This window comes from Vicugna pacos, chromosome 35, assembly GCF_048564905.1.
Source record: "Vicugna pacos chromosome 35, VicPac4, whole genome shotgun sequence".
In the NCBI taxonomy this organism is placed as follows: Eukaryota; Metazoa; Chordata; class Mammalia; order Artiodactyla; family Camelidae; genus Vicugna; species Vicugna pacos.
The window spans coordinates 12,344,553-12,366,971 of NC_133021.1; the positions used below are offsets into that span (position 1 = coordinate 12,344,553).

The window sequence follows — 22,419 nt, forward strand, 5'->3', positions numbered from 1 at the left end:
GGATCACTTCTAGGATTTAAATATTGCATATAATAATATATGTTGGGTTGAGATAGTTATTCTTCTTTATATTTTAATACCATTTTCTTTCATTCCTGATTCACTAAAAGACTTTATTATAAAAAGGATGTTGAATTCTTTTCTAAACATTTTCATTAAATTGTAACATAGAAAACATTACAAACCATAGATGTACAATCAATAAACTTTTACAAAAGGAATATAATTGCATGACCAACACCCAGATCAAGATAAAGAACATTGTAAGTATTCCAGAAGCCCCCCTGAAGGTAAACATTTTTCTGATTTTTTGTCTGGTTTTGAAATTTAAATAAATAGAATTACAGAGTTACCCTCATGTTTCTGTCTTCTGCTCGATATGGTGTTTGTGAGAGTCATCCATCTTGTTGCATTTAGCAGCAGTTCATTCTTGTTTTATTGCTATACACTGTGGCCCCAACATGTGAATATACCACAAATTCCTAGCATAGCCTACTGTTGATAGACATTTGTATTGTTTTCTACTTGATGGGGGGGGGCTATGACAAATGATGCTACTGTAAACATTCTTGTTCACTTCTTTTGATAACTGCATGCATGTATTTTTCCTAGGTGAGAGTGAACTTGTTCAGTTACGTGCAGTTTTAGGGGGTACTATCAAGCAGTTTTCTGTAGTAGTCGCACCATTTTACATTTCTATAAGGAGAGCATGAGAGATCTAATTGCTCCACAAAATTTGTGGAGCAAACTTTTTTTAATGTTTTAGCCATTATAGTAGATTTGCAGAGCCATCTCGTTATTGTTTGAATTTGTTTTTAATATTACAGTAAAATAATATTAAATATACCAATATTATTTAATATTAATATTTAATTTGTAGTTTCAATATGTATTTGGATATTATAGAGTGCCTGTTCAAGGTTTTTGCCCATTATTAACTGGGTTGTCTGTAATTTTCTTAGTGATTTTGATATATTTTAATATGTATCTGAATATGAATCAGATATATAATTGTGTGTATGTGTGTGTAGCAAATATCTTTCAGAAAAAATATTTTGTACAATGCTACAATTGAATCTCCTTGAGCATATCTGTTTGTTTATTATCAATTTGTAACAATTCCTACCCAACAGTTGTTTCAGTAGAAACTGCCTGCTCTGGGTATTATTTCTATTATTACTCAATCTGCCTGCTCAATCACCATTTTTCATTGCATGCTCAAGACTTTCTTCATTTGGAAGCCCACATCTGTCTTAAGCAGTGGAAAGCTTATGTTGGGGGGGGTAAGGCAGACACTTGCCGCCCTTGTGATCAAGAGGTAGACCAGTTGGCAAACTGTCATCCCTGTTAAGGTGCCCAGAGTCACCCCTTCTGCTCACCAGGCTGCATAATTCTCCAAAAAGTAGGATGAACTCAGCCCATTGCTCAGCAACCTCACAGCACTTTGATGGTCAGGACCTCACCCCATCTAGCTGCCTTCTTCTCAAGAGATCTCTGTGTTCCTGAGCCAGGCTTTGTCTAAGAACTAGAGTTTGATGCTCACTGCTGGGTTTTCCTCTACAGCACTTCAAGTTCTAGTCTGGAAAGAGGGAAACAAAGAAGCGATCCTCCTTCTCCCCTTCCTTCCTCCCTCCTCCTCCTCTTTTCCCTTCTTTCTCTCTCTCCTTTGCCCTCCTCCCCCATCTCCCTCTTCTTCCTCCAAGGGCCAAGTCCTCACTCAACTCCACAGCCTCTGCCCAACAGCTCAAGAGCAGCCTCATGGGGGAGGTGAATCGGAGCTGGCGGTGAGGAGCAGAGCATCTGAGAGGCCCACGTGGGCTGCCGTTTTCCCAGCCTCTCTCTGTTCCATGAGTTACACGCTTGACGTACTCTCCGTTACATCCTCAGTACAAGAGACGAAGCAACTAGAACTCTTACGCCTCCCCTCATTCTCACAGGCCATTTAAGCAATTTTTTTGTTAAGTTTACATTGTCAATATCTATGCTACTTAAATTATTCTCTGAAGCTGTAATTCCCACAGTTACTGAAATGGGTTGAATGCTGACTGTGTGTCCTTTCAAATACTGCTTCCTCTTTCTGGGTTCTCTGCTTTGATTTATCTTTTCGTGGGATGGGTTTGGTCATTTTTTTTTTTTCAAAGATGAGCTCATGAATACTGTATTCCCTCAGGTTGAAGCTGTCTTCTTCCCTCATACATTCATGATAAGCTAGATAGAAATCCAGGTCTGGGGTCTCAGTCTTACCCTGGGACCCCTTGTTATTGCTCCACTACCAACTGGCAGTTGGATATTATTGTGAGGAACTCTGAGACCAGCCTTATATTCCCCCTAATACATGACTTGATTTTCTTTTTTTTTGGCCTCAGTGTGCATACAATTCTTTGTTTATACATAAAGTTCAGTGACTTAATCAGACTGAAGTATTCTAGAGCACTCTCTGTCTTGGGGATCTACAAGATGAAATCTAATTTATTTCAGGAAAAAAATTCTTATATCTAAATTATTTCTCTTTAAAAATTTATTTTATTTTATTTTTAATGTGTTTTTATTGAAGTATATAGTCAGTTTACAATGTTCTGTCAATTTCTGGTGTACAGCACAATGCTTCAGTCATATAGGAACATACATATATTCATTTTCATATTCTTTTTTACCACAAGTTACTACAAGATATTGAATATAGTTCCCTGTGCTCTACAGTATGAACTTGTTTAAATTATTTCTTACATTACCTTTTTCTGTTCTCCTCTTGAAAATTACCAATTTACCTCTTCATTTATTCAACTATGTGTACCTATGCTATTCCAGGCACTTTACTAGAAGTTGGGTAGCAGTAATTTATATGAACAGAGTATAGTAGAATCTTAGTTAAATCCCCCGTGTCCATCTTTCATACCTATTTGTAGCAGTATCAAGTTTTCCTTTGGTTGTTTTCACATCTCTGTGTGTTTTTAAAAAATTACCTTCCGTTTTCTTTCCTGCCCTCAAAGGCTCACTTTCCATGTCATTACTCTCTCCTCTGTGATAGTCATTTCATTTATATCTTCTGTGAGCTTACTTTTCAGAATGTGTTTCCTCTTCAGCCTCTTTGAGTATGGAGAGTAATATTTGTTACACATGTTCTTCTTTTCCTGGAAAATTCCTTTTCATGAAGGTTCTTCATTTGCTCTTTGTTTGTTATGTTTGCTTTTTATCATTTTGGGGAATAACATTCAGGTCCCACCTTTTGTCTTATACTTACTACTACTCTTTGCCAGTGACCGAAGTGGGTCTAATGCTTACTGGGAGTTTCTTCATATACCTCTTGCCCTTTCCGGAGCTCTTTATTTTGATTTACTCTTTGTTCAAGAAGGATTGTTGGGATGGGACAGGCACAGTGTTCCTGGCCGCTCCAGTCCAAATATGTGTTTGGAAAAACGCCTTGCTCCTATTTCTTACCAAATCTGCTCCACGTCTGCATGAGGCCTAAGTCCTTGCTCTAGGATGGGCAGGAAGTGAAGAGGTTCACCATGAAATATGGTAGGTCTCACGGATTCCTTCTGTGTTCAAATGACTCAGGTCGGCAGTTGCAGACTAGACCATTGTCTTCTCCCTTTTTTCAGGCACTTCTAGTCCATTTCTTGATGGGAGAAAATAAGTCTTGCAGCCTCACTGCTAGTTCTATGTTATGAAACTAAATGCTGCTTGGGGTTTACCCTGTTTCCTGTGGTCTGTTTAAGACCCAAGCCCTTGTCTTCCTCAGTAGGGAATTATTCATCAGCTATTTCAGGATTCTGTTTCACTTACTTTCAGAGCAACCTATACACTGCTTGAGAGGTAGAGAGGTATGCATCAACTCTTAGCCCTCAATGTGGTCCAAATGCCACTGCGCACAGCAGATTGTCCTCATAGCCTGTGGTGGGGTCCAAGCCAGGTTTCATCAAAAATGGAGCTTTGCCCTCTGTTTTTCTTCTTGTTGGTATTTGTGGGAGGCTCTGGCCAAAGGAGGGGAGTAGATATAACTTTGTACTGCCGTCATCTCCTGGAAGTCAAGAAATTACATTCTTTTTCTTTTTCTTTTTCTTATTATTGGGGCCCTAAAATGTCTTGTTCTGATATTTCATTTTTTACTTTCTTTTTTGTACCTTTGGTAGATTTGCACAACTCTCTAACACTACACCCCCCACCACTCTCTCTTTCTACCTGACAGTATCGGGTTACCTAGAAATGATTTCTTCCTTTAAATAGCCTCCCTCTTTCCTTTCCTGGTGTGTCACAAGACCCCCTGAGGTCAGTAATGAATGGAGTGGCTATGAAGGAGTGATAACCTCTATTTCCTGTTCTCTTTCTCACAGGCGGTTAAGCTTAAATGTGTGCCATAAAATCTCTTCAACCAACAAGCCCAACCATTTATCACTAGAGTCTTAACTACCTCTGCTTTTTGGATATCTTAACTCCCCAAAGGACTGTCAATTTAACCATAACTACCTAACAACTGCCAAGCCTCACTTTATGAGCTGCTGTTGAGAGTTTAGCTATTTAAGGCTGATTTTTAAAAATTTTTATTGGCACTTCATGGCATTAGCTTGATTTACTGTGCTGTAAATAACCACAACTTAGGAACATTTCTTTTCCTTTAAGGTGTAGGCAAAGATTAAAATGGATACTGAATCATCTTTCTCCATATTATTAACTCCTTGCTGGGGCATTCTTCCAAGTTTGTCCAACTCAAAAAGGTCAAATGTGGTCAGTTCTTGATGGAGAAGAGACCTCTGTGGAAGGAGAGTGAATTCCTTAAGGCAGTGACCCGCTCCTTCCCCAGCCTGAGCTGCATGGGGCCGCTTCTCCACCAGCCCTGGTCACTTTTCTTCAGGCAAAGGCTTTGATGACATATGTGACTTCACATATCTCATTGAGGACCCTGTGTTTTTGTAAAGGTATTCAAAGTGGGAGAAGTCCAGTGGTTAAAAAGGAGACATTGAACATTATTCAGTCATAAAAAGGAAGTAAGCCAGAAAAAGAAAGAAAAATACTATATGATTCCACTCATATGTAGAATCTTTAAAAAAAAAAAAAGGACACAAATGAGCTTATTTATAAAACAGAAACAGATTCACAGGCGAAAAACAAACTATGGTTACCGGGTTGGAGGGGGAGGGGATGAGAAGGGATAAACTGGGAATTTGCGATTTGCAGGTACTAACTACTATACATACACATTTCTTCTGTACAGCACAGGGCACTATACTCAATATCTTGTAGTAACCTATAATGAAAAAGAATATGAAAATGAATATATGTCTATATACATATGACTGAAACACTATGCTGTACACCAGAAATTGATACAGCATTGTAAACTGACTATACTTCAATTATTAAAAAAGTGTTGAGTCTCACACACACACACACACACAAAGGAATGAAGTTCTGACACACACTGCAACATGGATGGACTTTGAAGACATTGAGTAACATAAGCCAAACACTAAAGGTCAAATATTGTATGATTTCCCTTCCGGTACCTTGAATAAGTGAATTCATAGACACAGAAAGTAGATTACAGGTTAACCAGGGACTGGGGGAGAGGCAGTGGGGTTCCAGAGTTTCTTTCGGGGGTGATGGAGTTTTGGAAATAGAGAGCTGTGATGGGTGTACAACACTGTGAATGCAACTGATGCCACTGAATTGTACATTTTAAAATGGTTTACATTTTTTAAGTTTATATTTATATGAGAGTCATGATTTTACTTTTTTATTGGAGTATAGTTGATTTACAACATTATAATATTTGCTGGTGTGCAGCAAAGTGATTCAGTTATACATACACATATATATATATACTTTCTCAGATTCTTTTCCATTATAGATTATTACAAGATACTGAACATAGTTCCCTATGCTATATGGCAGGTCCTTGTTGTTTATTTTACATATACTAGCGTGTATCCAGCTTCCATAGTTTTTAAAAAAGATATATTTTACTTTAAAAAACAGATGCTGGGAAGTAACTTGAAGACTTTCACTTCCTCCCCACTCACCTCTTCTGAGGGAGCTGGGAGTAAATGTGTATCCTTAGGGTCCTGCCCTGGGATCCCTTCTCCTCATTCAGAAAGCAGAGGCCCCGGGACTATGTCTGGTGGCTCTCTCTCCATCACCCTCTCCATTCCTGGTCCTCCCTCCTGGAGGAGCCACACTGGCCTCCTTTCTCCCGCCCTCCCCGCTCTGAGCAGCCCGACCCCAAGTCCCTCGGTTCACTTCCAAGGCTGAGCCAGACGCCCTTCGGCTGTCCTCCCTGCCACGGGAAGGTGGTGTGACAATTCCAACCAACACTAGCTGAGATTTAACAAAACACACTTGCCCATTTCTGGGCTGGAGCGAAGACCTGGGAGGAGACCACCGTGGCTCTCATCCCTCCACAGCCCCTTGTGAGAAGCGGAAGGGCACTGGGACAGAGTAGTCGCTCCCTGAGTGACTGTGGCCATGAAGAGCCACAGCCTCAGCCCCACCGGCCACTTGGGAACCAAACCAAATCAGGGGGACTGGTGCTCCAAATCACCAAGTGAGCTGGTGACCAGTTTGTCTTCTGCCCCAGCCCTAAATCCTTCAAACCAGGGAGGCGGGGGGGAGGCCGATACAGATGCAGGCACATGGCAAGGGCAAGGCCATGGGAGCAGCTGTGTGGCACGAATCAGCAAAGATGGAGAAAACCCAAAACAGTGTTTAAAAAAGAGGGATCACTTCTCTTTTTTTCCCCTTGCTTTTCTTTCTTTTTTCTTGGGGGGGGGGTGTCGATAATTAGGTTTATTTATTTATATAGAGGTATTGGGGATTGAACCCAGGACCTCATGCACGCTAAGCACATGCTTTTCCACTGAGCTATACCAAAGAGATTGCTCCTCTTTCTAAACCATGGTAGAGGCAGGGACAGACCCTGCTGAAAAAGCCCAGGCCCAGGGCTCACTCTGCCGGAGTAGGGAAGACAGCAAATGGTCTCAAAACAGCAGTGACAAGGACGGAGGTGGGCAGGGTGAGAGACCTGTGCAGAAGCCAAGGCAGGACCCAAACTGGGGGAACACCCTCGTTCATTCAGGAAATTCGTCATTGAGTGAATCAACAGTTAGTAAATTTGCTTTCAGATCGTTGGAGTCTCTAGGCCAGTGGCTCTCATTTAGAACCAACGCTGGTTCATATAAAGCTAATTTGAAGATTTCTCAAAAAGTACTGTTTGTCACATATAGAAATAATAGGCTCAAACATTTATTCAGTATTAAGGTTCTTTGACTTCATCATGACAGACAGGCTCCAGGCAGTCCCAGAAGTTGAGTGGTGTTGCATCCATCTGCTTAAATGGGTTGAGAATCGTCACAGGAGCAGGTGAAGGTGGCGAGAAGCAGGGGAAGAGCTGAGGCAGCCTGGGCTGCTGGGGCCACCGTGTGCAGGGGGGCCCTAAGAAAACCATCATTAGGAAGGAAATCTGCTACCAAAGGCTCTCCCATTGGATAGCATGCACCTCAAAGCCAAATACGTTGGAAGGTTTTGTTTACCCACTGTCTGGCATTTTCCATCCTTTAGCCATTGACCAATGGAGAAACAGCCCCAGCTTGGCTCATTAAGGCCTTTCAGAGAGGAGCCAGTGGATTTTAGCATCTTACCCCAGAGGGACACCTCCTGATCACGTTAAACCAGAGTGGAGCTGAGTGTTCCCTGCCCTGCACTCCTGGTTCAAGACACATCAGCCCCGAAGAACCTGGAGTTACAGTTTGCTGTCTTCTCTGCCCTTGTTGTCCCCAGAACTCTCCTACACAAGCACGCTGTTTCTCTAACTGGCTCGCCACCCCCTCTGCTTTATGGTCTCCCTTCTCTTTCATTGTCTGCCCCTCCCCCTCCTCCTTTTCTTGTTTTCTCTCCCCTTTCTCCTCTTCACGTAGTTCCTTGGTAATCTGTCTCCTAGTGAGTTGAAGTCAGTGCTCTGGTGCTTAAAGCAAACACAGAGCACACCACACACAAAAACCCTGACAGCTCAGGTGTGAAAACTTTCTGGAAACTCTGCCGTACCATATTTGGGTATCTGGTAGAAAGAGAATGGCAGGATTGTGTTGCGTTTTAATATGGTTTTACTGTTGAATCTACAAGGCTTGGATTGCACCCCCATTGGTAGGTGGAGTCTCCCTGGAAAGACGGAGTGATTCCTGGGCCAACTTCTTTGGGAAAGAAGCTTGAGCCTCAAAAAGGAAATTGGAACCAAGAGCACGGACCTAGTTAGGTGTGAAAGAGGGTTCAGCTTTTCTTGGTCTGGACATCACAGGGTCTAATATCTGGGGAACCGCTCCTGAATGATGGTTGTTAAATATGGCATTTTCAAACTGACACCTAGAAAAGAAAGTCTCAAAACAAGGCTGGATTTGATGCTCTGGTATCCCACATGCAGCTGGGACCTTTGGGCCACAAGCTCTCCTTTGCAAAGAGAAAAATGTTCCTCTACTTTCAGTATTTTCTACATTTATTTCCCTTTGGTTATCCCCATCCTTGATTAGAGAATTTTTCTCAGGGAGTCAAGGAAACAATCTCTTTGCCAATGTTTAGGTCAAAGTGTCTTAAGGATTCAGTGGGTCCCTGAGGCCGCAGGACTCTACAGAGGGGGGTCTATGGCAGGCACCGACTTGGGGTTTCTCCCTAAACAGAGTCCCCTTCCAACACTAACTTGATTCATTATGGAAGCTGGTATTTCTTTTGCCTTCTCCTGCCCAATTCGCTTAATGATCTCCTTCTTCCTTCCCCAAATATTTGCAGCCAGTTACTAAGTTTTGCTAAATAGAGTAAACTCAGTTAAAAGAAACCATGTCTTACTCTAGTCGGCTTCCCCGAGCCAGACTCTGCAATTAGGGTATGTCGCCAGTAGGTGGTGCAGTACTGTAACTTTCGGCGGAAACCAGTTTTAAAACCCTGGTTCTGATGAGCTGTGCCAAAATGAACTGAGATCATTATTCAAAAATACAGATTCTCCGGCCCTGTCCCAGACCTACTCAATAAAATCTCCGAGAATAGGACTCATGAATTTGTGTTTGGTTTAGCTGGTCTCAGGTGAATCTGATTCACAATTGGTTTTTAGAATTCCTGGTACAAACCATGACACACGTCCACATTTTGCTTAGAATCCAACTTAAAAAAAAAATTAACCAAAGGTTCTCGGCTTTATAAAAAGTATTCCATCTTGTACTTACCAAAATATAGAACATCTTACTAAATTTAGAAAGATGGCCCCTGAATCTATTTTCTCAGTATAATTTTTCCCTCCTTTTCTCTCCATTTTGAGAACTGTTTTAAGCTTGTCTTCAATATGAGCAACTTGGTATTCTGAAACAACAATTCAGATCTTTCATTTCATCTTGTATTTCATAGCGTTCTTCCTTATCCTGTTTAGCTTTTTAAGAAAATCTTAGCTGGATGACCGACTTCAGTTCTATTTCATAGAGTCCACATTTTCTTAAATTTTATTGAGTTTTGACTTCCTTTTTCTGCGATGAATTTTTATAAAATTAGGTTCCTTCTGTTTTTGGAGTACTATGTTTTTCTTCTTAGTAGGGAATTTGTTCCTCGGCCCATATGAGTCAGAGTTCAATCAGGAAAACTTAAAACACTCTGGGTGTTTTAAATAGAAAAGTTATATACAGAGAACTGGCTGCAGAGGGGACAGAGGAGATGGGCGGTCAACCCGGGATGCGGAGGCAGCCACCCAAGGCAGGAGAGGTGGGGGTGGTGGCGCTGGTGGAGCCGGGAGCCAGGCTACCTGGCGGAAGCTGGCACCTCCAAGACCTGGTGTTGGGAGGAGGGGGCTGCTGGGGCAGAGCAGGGGGTGGGGGAGGATGGCCTGGCCGGTGGGAGCGGGAGCCCCAGGGGAGGCGCGGCCACTGTCGGAGAGGCCTTCCGAAGCCCAGGGAGGGCGTCCTGGCTTCTTGCTTCCTCCTCCCTCCCACCTTTCCTCCGCGCCTCCAGAGAGCAAGGACGCCTCTGGTTCCGGCAGGATCGCGGAGCCACCCTTGGCTCTGGCTGTGCAGTTTGCTTTCCTGGGAAAGCCGACACGAGCCCGGACCAAGCCCGGTCCGCGGCCTGCAGGCAGCCCCCCGATACAGAAAGAAAGTAATGCCTGCTGGTTCCTGAGAGAGGCCCACCGTCGGGGGCAGCTGTTACCGTGGGTCCTCTGCAGTTTGGGAACTACGGACCTGTATTCCAGCCCACCGATTGTTCCCCCAGCTGGGACTAGTTGACGGTTGAGCTCATCCAAGAGAATTCCACCACTTGAGAGAAGAAAGAGGCCCCGAGACAGACCATCAGTTGTACAGTCTTGTTTCACACATGAGGAAACTTGGGCCCAAGGAAAGCATGAAACATACTCAGCTCCTCTGGAACACAACTGGGGATGAAATCCAGTGCATTCTCTTCTACCACAAGTATCTCCATTTCGTCCTAATAGTGCCTTCAGCTGGAATCTAAAGCATTTAAACATTGCATTGTAATGAAAGTTACAGATGAGGAGTCCCTGAACTTTGGTGAAATCTCCCCGTCACTAGTTAGCTATGTGACCTTGGGCAGTGTTTTTCTCTCTTTGAACCCCAGTTTTCTCCTCTGCACAATACAGTTGTTCAGCATGAAAAAAAAAAAAAAAAAAAAACCAAGCAGGAAAAGACTGACCTCCCCGTGCTTGGCTGCTTCCGTATCCTTTCTACTCTTCTTCTGAACAGTGAGGGTTCTCTCCAGAGCTAGGGTTCATGCCCAAAAGATTCCTCTTGGAAGGCATCGTCCATCAAGGAGGGATGGACGCGGCATCTCCTGCCTGCTTTGGTGAAACCGCTGGGCGGGGCTCGGGCCGGGGGTCTGCAGCCGCGCCCCCCCCCCAGCTCTGCCTCTCTGCCGGCAGCTGCCCTGCCACAGCCACGGCTGGTCCCTGCGTGGTAGGGCCACCTCCCTGGGCCGGGCCTTCCGCCGGAGAAACTCTCCACTGCCCACTGCCCACTGCCTGGCGCGCCTCCCGACCCAGTGTCCCTCGGCCCAGCTCCTAGGAGGGGGCACGGTGACAGCGCCCCTGTCCACATCTGCAGGGCCATTCCCCCCGACGCACTGTCCGGCCCACGTGCCCTTGCCACGGCTGCCTTTGGTGGGGGGGCTGTGGACCAAGCCTCCCTCATTTTGGCCCAGACGACTCCAAGAGGGCGTCTCTTCTCGGCCTGGCCGTCTCTCCTGGCCCTCAGACAGGGGATATTCATGGGGTGTGAGATCCTCGCTGCGCCCGGCAAGACTGCCACCGCCAGGGGCTCCGTGAGGCTCTGAGGACACAAGCCCCTGGGGAAGACGGACAAGTGAAGAGGACAGAGGGAGGCTGCCCGGGGTGGGCAGAACTCGCGGAGTGGTGGGGAGGTCGAGGAAGCTTTCCTGCGTGGGGACATCTGAGGGGACACCTGAGGGAAGTAGTGGAGGTGGCTGAGCAGGGAGACACAGGGAAAGGAGGGCCTCTAAGGTACAGGGAAGGACATGACCATGTGACCCAACCAACCCAAGTTTGAGTCCCTCCGCACAGCAAGGCCAAAGAAAATGCGGAGAAGTCAGAATCTGCAGCAGAGCAAGGCTTATTGCTGGGCCAAAGGAGGAGTGACTCATGCCCCCAAAACCCCCAAACTCCCCAGAGAGTTTCAGCAAAGTGTTTTTAAATTCAGCTGAGGAGGGCGTTGGGTGGGGGGCAGGGTCTGTGATCAGCTGTGAACAATTCTCTTGTTGACCGTGATTAATTCTAGGCACCAGGAAGTCTGGGGGCCGCATGCTCATTATTATCAAGTAGTTAATTTCTTCCATTGGGTGGTGGGTTTTTGCATCTAAAAAACTCAGGAAATCTAGTGAGCTACTGTTCTCTGGGTCCTGCAGAGAGGAGCTAAGGCAGAGGCCACAGGGGAGGGGACGGCCCCTGGAAGGCCCCACAGGGTCCTGCTCAGTTACAACCAGAGACCAGAGAGTAGGAGGAAGCCAGAGGCAACCAGGAGTCTGCATGGTGTGGGGAGAAGGTGCGGGTTGAGGAGCAGCGATGGGGGGCATTTTGAGAGCTCTGGGAGATGTCGCACCAGATCAAGGAGGGCCCGGCATGATCACATATTCAGACTTGAAGCTGAGGGACATGGACATCCTGTGAACATGGGTGCCCGCATCACAGGAGTGTTCGGGCAAGAAATCCCTCCAGCTACAGTAAGTGGAATGATTTAGAGGGAAGCTACTTCAGAGACTAGGTGACTAGTTGAAGGTCAAGGCTATAGATAAAGACATCCTATAGATGACAGAAAGACAGAGGAGATGGAGATGAATGCATGGTCCAGGGGAAATTACAATGCGGGGTGGTTGACTGGGTGTGGGGTGTCAGGGAGAGAAGTAACTAGGGTGATATGGAGACCTTTCTGGCTTTGGTGACTGGAGAAATTAAAGGACGGAAGTAGTGAGCATCACATGAAAACTAAGCCAGGGAAGTTGGCAGGGAAGATTTGATTATTTCTTTTCCTTTTCCTTTTTTTTTTTTGAACTTGATAAGTTTGAGACACTTGTGGAAAATCCATTTAAACTATGTCTCTGAAATGCAGTCATTACCTACAAATTATCGGAATGCTTGTTGACTGAGGTACTATTGTGGTTCCAGTGAACAATATTCCATTATTGTATCAACTAGAATGCATGACACAAGTGGCAAAGAATTCTGAAGATACTCTGTTTGGAAAGAATTCCAGATCATGACAGGGACACAGGTTAGTTTTAAGGATGATAATTTTGATTAGAGTGTGTCTTGTGATGACCTATTCAAAGTTCTACAGGTCCACCTAGAGTCAGAAGATGGATTTAGAACATGTTGAGAGGGCCACAGAAGCACCAGCCTGCAGGCACATGAGTCCTTCGTGGCACGAGCTGGTTCTCTGGATGTGCTGGCTTATAGTTACCACATAGGACAAGCAAGTCTGTCCCCCTGAGCAAACACGGCCAAGTCAGGAACTGCAAAATTTGGTCTCTATCAAAAAAGTCCCTGCAGAACCTGAAACTCATTTCGAGCTGTTTCATGGAGAACCCATTCAAGGAACATGACTGCGCACAGACAGCACCTTTAAAATAACAACCTTCCATCAAGCTGTGAACACTAAGGAAAACATTTCCCCCAAATATCTTTTAACCAACTTCCAGCAGAGCGTTGCCTTATACAGCTGTCCTGGCTGAAACACTGCTCTCGTTCTATGAGGAGCCATAGGACCTCCTGCAGACGGGAGCAGTCTCCCAGGGCATGGCCCCTTATAGCTTTTCTAGGAGCAAAATGGAATGCGAATTCTCCATGTCATCTGTAATGTGAAATATTCTTTGGCGCTGTTTCACAGAAACACATACTAGAGTGAAAGTAATGGTAAGGCAAATATGAGTTTGCTATGGAAATTCCATTCTTTTCTTTAAAAAAAAAAATTATGAGCACTTACTAGATGCCAGGCACTGTTACAGGTGCTGGAGATAAGGTAATTATAAGGTGTATCTGTTCTCATGAAGCTCACAGTCTAATGTGGAGAGGAAGAGAGTAAACAAGAAAACAGACACATAATTTTAGCCCATCCTGGGGGGTAGGAAGAACTACATCAAGGGGGTTATGGAAGAGGGTGAGGAGCTGGGGCAGGAGGTGAAATTAGAAGAGTAGTCAGGAATGCTAAGTTCAAACAGTTCACTGAGGAGAGTGTTTCATGATGTGAAAATTACACAAAATTCAAATTTTAGCATCCATAAAGTTTTACTGGAACATAGCCATGTTTATGTATCACCTACTGCTAATTTGTGTTATAATGACAAAGTTGAGTCATTGCAATAGAGACAGTATGATCTGCAAAGCCATTTCCACCTTAACTTTTTTTTTTTTTTTACATTTTTACATTTACTGTGTGGTTCTTTAAGGAAATAGTTTTCTGATCTGGGCTAGATTGAAGAAAATGAGAAAGAAATGCTAAGAAAGCAGATTGTTAAGTGTTAAAATCAAAGTGTTATGTCTTTCAGTGTTTGTGTTGTGAACAGCACAAAAAAATTGAGGAAATACTCTCCCAGTATTCAAAAACTATTATTCAGTTCAACAAAGAAATCTCACATCTTTGCCAAACAAGTGAAGTTCTGGCAGATTTCTACATTGCTTCCCTTTCTTCTTAATCAAAATAAATGAACATATCAACCGAGATTCATGATGTGAGTGATTTCTTTGCTGAATCAGACAGTAATCAAGCACTGTTCCTAGCCTAATTTTGTGACACTTTTATGGGAAATAGTATAAAAACAGATAGTGGAGGACTGACATCAGGGAAGATGACACAGTAGGAGTCTCCAGAAATCCATCTCTCCACCGAGACAACAATGCACTCTCAGAATGTGTCAGATATAACTATTCTGGAACCCTTGCATCTATTCAAAGTCTTGAAGCTTCCAGGGGAAGGCTTGGTTTGTAAAATGAGGTTAATTTCAGTTAATATCAGCAATTAGCTGAGTGGTGGCTACCAAGCTTCCAGCCCCCAGCCCCCAGCCCCATGAAGGTAGCCATGCTAACATTCCTGAAGTAACACCAGGGAATCAGAGTAGCCAAGAAGGACCTTGTCCCTCAAACTTGGGGATTTGTGTTCTGATCATATAGTTGCAGACACAGAAGTGGGCCAGCATGTTGCAAGACTCATCTGTTGGCTGCAGTGACTTCCAATGAATTTAAAGAAACAGAGCCTATTTCTCCCCACTTCATTTTCTCCTTTTTTCCCTTTTGGGAGCCAGACATTTAAGGGTTAGGACATTTGAAAACAACCACAGTTGTGGCACAATTTATAAAGTCACCACATATGTCCAGGGAAAGACACAGGCTCAGAAAAACATCTGAAAACATCTGAGAAGATTTAAGTTTATACCTCAGGTTGTTCCCTAGGGAGAGACACTGTATACAAAATTTTTAAAGCAACTTCTGGAGAAGGGGGATAATCTAATTTCCCAAGCTACCACATTATAAGATTCAAATATTCAGTTTTAAACAAACAAAAAGAATTACAAAGTAGGCAAGGAAACAAGAATATATGTCCCATTGAAAGGAAAGAATTAATTTTAAAAAACACTAGTAAGGAAGATCAGATGGCAGACTTACCAGAAAAAGGCTTTAAAACAGCTGTCTTAGTTTCTCAAAAGGCTAAAGTAAGACATGGGCAAATTTAAGAAAATGATGTATGAACAAAATGTAAAGTATCAATAAAGATATAGAAAACAAAACAAAACAAAAAAGAATTTTGGAGTTGAAAACTGCAATAACTGAAATGAAAAAATGTACTAGAAGGATTCAAAAGTGGATTTGAGCAGACAGGAGAAAGATTACTGAACTTAAAGTTAAAAAAAAATAACTAAAATATGAAGTCTGAGAAACACAAAGAAGAAAGATTGAAGAAAAATGAACAGAGCCCAAGGGACCTGTGAGACACTGTCAAACAGAGCTACATATACATTGTGGGAGTCTCAGAAGAAAAAGAGAGAGAGAAAGGGGCAGAGGGATTATTTGAAGAAATAATGGCCCAAAGCTTCCTGAATATGATGCAAGGTATGAATCTACAAACCCAAGAATCTTAAAGCATAATGAATTGCAGGTATGATAAACTTAAAGAGACCCCCCCCCAAAGAGACACATTAATTCAAGTTGTCAAAAGACAAAGAGATAATCTTGAAAATTCAAGAGAGAAATGACTTGTCACATGCAAGTTATCCTCAATTAGATAATCAGCAGATTTCTCATCCAAACCCTTGGAGGACAGAAGGCAGTGGGATGATACATTCAAAGAGCTGAAAGAAAGAACTTTCAACCAAGAATTCTACATCCAGTAAAAGTGTCCTTCAAATCATGAGGGAGAAATTAAGATATTCTAAGGTAAACAAAAGCTTATGGAATTTATTACCTCTAGACCTTCCTTACAAGAAATACTTAAGGGAGTCCTTCATGTTGAAATGAAGGGATGCTAGACAGTACCTAGGAGTCGTAAGAAGAAATAAAGATCTCCAATAAAGAGAAATGCATGGGCAATTATAAAAACTAGTTTTATTTTAATTTTGGTTTGTAACACCAATTTTTAATTTCTACATAATTCATTTTAGAATTATTAGTTTTTGGACTCACAGTGTATATGGATGTAACTTGTGGCATCAATAACTGAAAGAGGGTAGGGATAGAGCTGTACTGGAACAGAAGTTTTGTATGCTACTAAAGTTAACCTGGTATAATATCAAATTAGAGAGGTATAACTTTCAGGTGTTAAACAGAATGCCAATGGTAACCACAAAGAAAATATCTATAGAACATATGCTAAAGAAAATGAGAAAGGAATTTAAACATTTTACTGAAAAAAAAATCAACTAAACACAAAAGAAGATGGTAATGAAGGCAATGAGAGACAAAAAAGGTATAAGGCGTGAAGAAAACAAACGACAAAATGGCACCAGTCCTTCTTATCAGCAGTTGCTTTATGTATAAATGGATTAATCTGTCCAATCAAAGGCAGAGATTGGCAGAATGGATTTTTAAAAAATGATCCAACTGTATGCTGTCTACAAAAAACTCACTGTCGATTCAAAGATGTGAATAGGTTAAAAAGTGAAAGATGAAAAGAAGTATTTTATGAAAATAGTAATAAAAGAGAACAGGGGTGATGACCCCAAATCTGACAAAATAGAATTTAAATCAAAAAAGTGTTCAAGAGACAAAGAAGAAAAGTATATATTAATAAAAGTTTCAATACAACAAGAAAACATCAAAATTACAAACAGACATACGTAATTCACCCAACAACAACAGAATGTACATACTTCTCAAGGGCACAGGGGACATTTTCCAAGATAGGCCGTATGTTATTCTATGAAACAAGTCTCAATAGATTTAAAAAGATAAATATTATACAGAGTTCCTTCTCCAATCACAGTTAGATGAAGTTAGAAATCCCTAAGAGAAGGGAAACTGGAAAATTCACACATATATGTGGAAATTAATCAACACAGTCTTAAACAACCAATGGACCAAAGGAAAAAATCACCAAGGAAATTAGAAAATATTTAGAGGTGAATGAAAACGAAAGCACAGCACCTCAAAAACTTACTGGATACAGCATGAGCAGTCCTAAGAGGGAAATACACAGCTGTAACAACTAACACGAAAAAGGAAGAAAGATTTCAAATCAACAACCTAACTTTATACCTTAAGCAACTAGAAACAAGCTGAACCCAAAGCTAGTGCAAGGAAGAAAATTATCAAGGTAAGAGCAAAGATAAATAAAATAGAGACCAGGAAACAAATAGAGAAAATCCACAAAACCAAAAGTTGCTTCATTGGAAAGATCAACAGAATGGACATAACTGTAACTAGAGGACTAAGAAAAACGAGAGAGAAGGCTGAAACTACTCGCGTCAGAAATTAAAGCGAGGACAGTACAACTGGTTCTGCAGAAATAGAAAGAACTCTAAGACAGTACTGTGAACAGTTGTATGCCAACAAGTTAGGTAACCTAGAAGGAATGGACAAATTCTTAGAAACACAAGACCTACCAAGACTAACTCATGAGAAATAGAAAACCCGCGTGGACCTAGAGCAGATAAATGTGGAGATAGAATCAGTCATCAGAGATTCCCAGCGAAGAAAAGCCTGCCCCAGATGGCTTCCCTGATGAATTATACCAAATTTAAAGAAAAAAAAAAAAAAAGAACAACAGTCCTTCTCAAATGCCTCCCAAAAATTGAAGAGGAAGAAACACTCCCTAACTCATTCTATGAGAGTCAGCGTTACTCTGATACCAAACCCAGACGAAGACACAACCTAAGAGAAAAACCTACGAGCTGTATCCCTGATGGGTACTGAGGCAGCAATCCTGAGAAATCTGCTAGCAAACCAAATCCAACAACGAATCAAAAAAATGATGCACCATGGCCAAGTGGGATTGATTCCTCAGAAAAAGTGGTGCTTAACCATACAGAAATTAATCAGCGTGCTACACCACATCCACAGAATAGAGAGGAAAAATCCACAAGATCATCTCCATTGATGCAGGGGAAACAAACTGAAAATAATGCAACCCTTTCATGATTAAAAAAAAAAAGAGCACTTAACAAACTAGGAAGGGAAGGAAGATACCTCAACACGTCAGCTTTTTCTTAAAAGTAAATCAGAATTGAGTTTCTCATCACTTCCACCGCTACCACCTTGGTGCAAACCCCGTCCTCTCTCATCTAGATGACTACAAAAGCCTCACTGCTGGTCTCCTTGCTTATTCCCTTGTCCGTTCTCCAAACTGAAGCCAACATGAGCCTGTTAAAATCTAAGTTATGGGGGAGGATGCAGCTCAGTGGTAGAGTGAGTGCTGAGCATGCACCAAGTCCTGGGTTCAATCCCCAGTGCCCCCGCTAGTGAATAAATAAATAAACCTAATTACCCTTCCCCCTCCAAAAAAGAACCAAAAGAAAAAAAAATCTAAGTCACTTCACGTCCCTTCTTTTCACTGATTCTTCCAGGGGCTTCCCATCTCATGTGAGGCAAAAGCTCGAGTCTTCATTACAACCCTCAAGGTGCCATGTGATCGCCACACCCATCCCCGCCAGCCTCTCTGAAATCATGTCCTGCTGTCCCCCTCACTCAGCCCACTCCAGCCACTCTGGCTGGCAGCTTCCTGCTACCCCTGCCTTCCCCTAGTGGTCCCTTCTGTTGAACTTCTCCCCAGCTGGGGTCCTGTAGGTCTTTACTGAATGTCACCTTCTCAGTGAGAACTCCCCTGCCTGCCCAATCTAAAATTTCAACTATCCATCCTGACCTTTCCTATCCTCATCCCTGCCTCAGTTTGACGTCTTGGCCTTCACCATGAGCTGACTATCTAATATGCATCCACAAGATTGTAAACACCCTGAAGGCAGGATTTGGGGGGGTCTGTTTTACCCCTTTGTACGCCACATCCTCCACACTCGAACAGTGCCCAGCACACAGGCTCTCAGGAACCGTGTGTTGCATGAACGCATGAGTGTAATACTTGACTTGGCAGCTACCCTGAAGTGAGTGCTTGCGTGTTTGGAGGTAGAGGAAGGTCCCAGCATGGAGCATTTCCACCGCAGACTTGGGTTTTGTGATTCAAAGTCATATCACGTTGTCTACAGCTAGGCAGTTGGTGGGGACCATCAGCCATCATTTTGAAAAGAAAATCATTTCCAAACTCAGATTTTCTTCAGAGACTGCAAGTGAGTGCAAACAGGAGGTGACATCAGTGGTTCTTGATTTTTCATTAATGTGTTTTTACCTGTATTGGGATTAGAGGACTCAGTGAAGGAAGGGCGGCCAGCCGCGGAGAGAAGACCCACGAGCAAGAAACAGGAAAACTGTTATGCGAGGCAAAAAGATGGGGCGAAGCCAAGAGAAAAGTGAGAGAAAAGGGCCAAGAGTGATACAACCTTTGGCTTTGCAGCATAACCCAAATATAACTGGAACCCACTTGGCTTAAGCTCAGCACATACGTTTTGATTCAAAGAACCACACTCTGCTGAAAAATATAAATGAAATCAGTTCCAACTTTTACTTAGGGAAAAACTGCCAAGAAATGTAGAGAGAACTACACTTTTAGTGCAAGCCGATCACACTGAGTCCTTTCTCTGAGTCTCCTCCTCTCTCAATATTCACCCCAGAGTCCGCAGCTGAACCCAGAAACCTCTTTCTCCCTCCCCCCAACTCCCAGTCCAAGTTCCCGCCACGTGGGGTCCAAGTCCCGCTTCTCTCCGTTCTCCCTGTCCATCCTCCCTTTCATCTCCAGCTTTCTTCCTCCTGAATAAATAATTGGCCCTTTCCAACGTAAACCTCACTTATCCAGTTGTGTTTCTGTCTCACCCACTGCCTCAATTCCACATCATAAACCCTGAGCTGACAAAGCTAGAATGAGAGAGAGAGAGGGAATGGCAGGGGGTTGGGGAAAGGCGGTGACCACAAAACATGAATAGTTGTCTTCCCCATCACAGCAGAATAAAGCCTCTTTTCCCTCCTTGGATTTCAAGTATCTTAAAATATCTGATTTCAAAAGGAGGAGGAGGAAGAGCCCCTTGGAAAAGACAGAAATACAAGTGAAAAGAGAAATCCCTCTCTTTGGGGATTTCAGCCAAGTGAGCTAAAAGGCCAGGATTCTTTTTAACCGTCCATGCCACAAGATGTAAACGAATCTATTTACTCAGCAAAATATTTCCTTATTACATTTTGAGCAATTTCCCATTGAAAACAAACAGTGCATGTCAAAAAGGTGCAGAGTCCCTCCGTCCCGGGAGATGGGAATGGCCCCATCCGTCAGTCACCCTTCCCCTTCTTTCAAGGGAGAAAGCCAGACAAGTTTATTTTTACTTTTGTCTTTCTGTTTGGATTTACCAAATGCCAGTACTCAATGGAGCTTTGAAATAGACAAACAAAAGCAGCAACCATCTTAGCCGAGACCGAGTCTGGAACGTTGGAGCTGAGAACATGGCATCTCGTCCCATCACATTTTCATGTTTTATTTTACCGGCGGGGAACCTGGGAGCGGTCAAGGTTACCTACCAGCTTTGACATGGGCTGCCCAGGTCTCCTGAACACTTCGTTAACGAACCCGTCGAAAAAGAAATAAAATCATTTTCCTTTCCTTTTTCTGATGACTATTTCTGATGACAATTTGTTGGACAATCCACTCTTTCTCTACTGATGCAAATGCCGCATTCATCATCTATGGACTTCTTACATTTAATCATATTGTTCTGTTGAGCTGTACTTTCTGACAGCAGAGGACTTGCACTTTTAATTCCTGTAAATTTATGATGAGTTTTAATATCTCACATGATAAATCCACTTTCATTACCCTTTAAAAGTTATTGTCTTTTATATTCTTACTCTGGATGGAAGTTAGGATCATTTGACTGATTTTGTTAAAAACTATTAGGGTATATGTATTAAATTAGGAAGCACTTAATGTCACTGCAATTTTATTCATTTTTTTAAATATTCCTCTTTTTAAAAATTGCTGTTTTATTCATATAGGTGTAATCCAGATGTTGACTGCACTCCACATTTTTTTAACATTCAAATTGAATTGTCTTGAACTCTCCCCCAGAGTGGGAAACTCGGAGTAGGTGGACCCTCCAGGACAGGGTGGGATATTGGCTAAAAGCTCTCCAGGTGATGTGCAGAATCTTCAGAACCAATAGCCTCGGCTCTTCAGATGGCTGATTCACTTGGGTCTTGCTGAAAGCCAGTTGCTTGGGCTTCAGGAACATATGACTCTGGAAAGGCTTTTCATTTGGGCTGGGCAGTTTCCTCAGAAAGGAATCAGCTAATCTTCTGCTAGACAAGTCATGCTGGCCGTTAGTTTTCCAAGACCTGAGTGAAGGAAGAGGGCTGAGGTCTCACCAAGGAGGACGCAAAATTTCATCTGGTCCTCTGTTTTCAATATAGTACCTCACTGTCACTTTTCTGCTGTGCCAGGATGCCCAAATCCAGAACCTCTCAGATTCACTCTCTCTAAAGAGAAAACTTTGAGTCTTCTACTAAAAGTGGGGAGAAGTAGTGACTGACAGTGTGCAGCCGGGAAAAGGATCCAGCCGTCTAACTGCTCAACACAAGGACTTTTAACCAATCGTCCCGATTTCAGCCACTTGCTAAACTCTTGTCTCCCTGAGGTTTTCTGGGGCTGAGTGTGGAAACGATCTCACTTCCTGTTGTTTCTTAGATTTCAACTTTCTAATTTGCCAAGTCAGTCACCCTATTTCTGCTTCCAAAATGTTGATATATCTTGTTTGCCATTGTTTTCTACCTTTCTCTTCTTGTCCTCATCGATTTAGACCTTTTGAATATTCTTTTACAGTCATTTCAGGAGGCGTTCAGAAGAGAGTGGAATTCACATGATCAATACACCATGTTTCCATTTATTTTTCAAACTTTTTTTCTATCATTTATTTTGAGGCGTGTCTTTTGAAAACAGCATATAGTTGCATTTTTAAACTCATTTTGGGTCTGTTATTTCTTCTTTTTTTGAAATATGATTTACATACAGTAAAGTGCACAAATCTTAAACGTACAACTGAATGAATATTTACATATGCATAGACTTGTGTATCCAACCCCAAATCAAATTTTAGACCATTTCCAGCACCCCAGCAGACCCCCTTCTGCCCCATGTTGCAATTTGGGTTTTCTTAGAAGCAGACTCTGAGATAGACTTTGGCGTTCAGGACTCTTATTATGGGGTACCCTCAGGGTCATACCTACCTACAGAAGGGAGGGAAGGAAGAAGGATTGGGTAGATGAGATGTCAAGGTGTGATGCAGCACCCACGGCCTCTGTCAAGCCCTCAGAACTGAAAGGACCCAACATAATTCTTCTAAATTGAGTCAAAATGGCCA

The 22,419-nt window shown here is 42.7% G+C and overlaps 1 long non-coding RNA gene across 1 annotated transcript; it reads left to right on the forward strand.

The window, feature by feature from the left end:
• The first annotated feature begins 12,710 nt into the window (after positions 1-12,710).
• On the forward strand, positions 12,711-20,671 carry LOC140691431 (uncharacterized). The gene is made up of 2 exons (XR_012067049.1): positions 12,711-12,758; positions 20,427-20,671. It is a non-coding gene; the product is annotated as an uncharacterized lncRNA (long non-coding RNA).
• Positions 20,672-22,419: the final 1,748 nt, after the last annotated feature.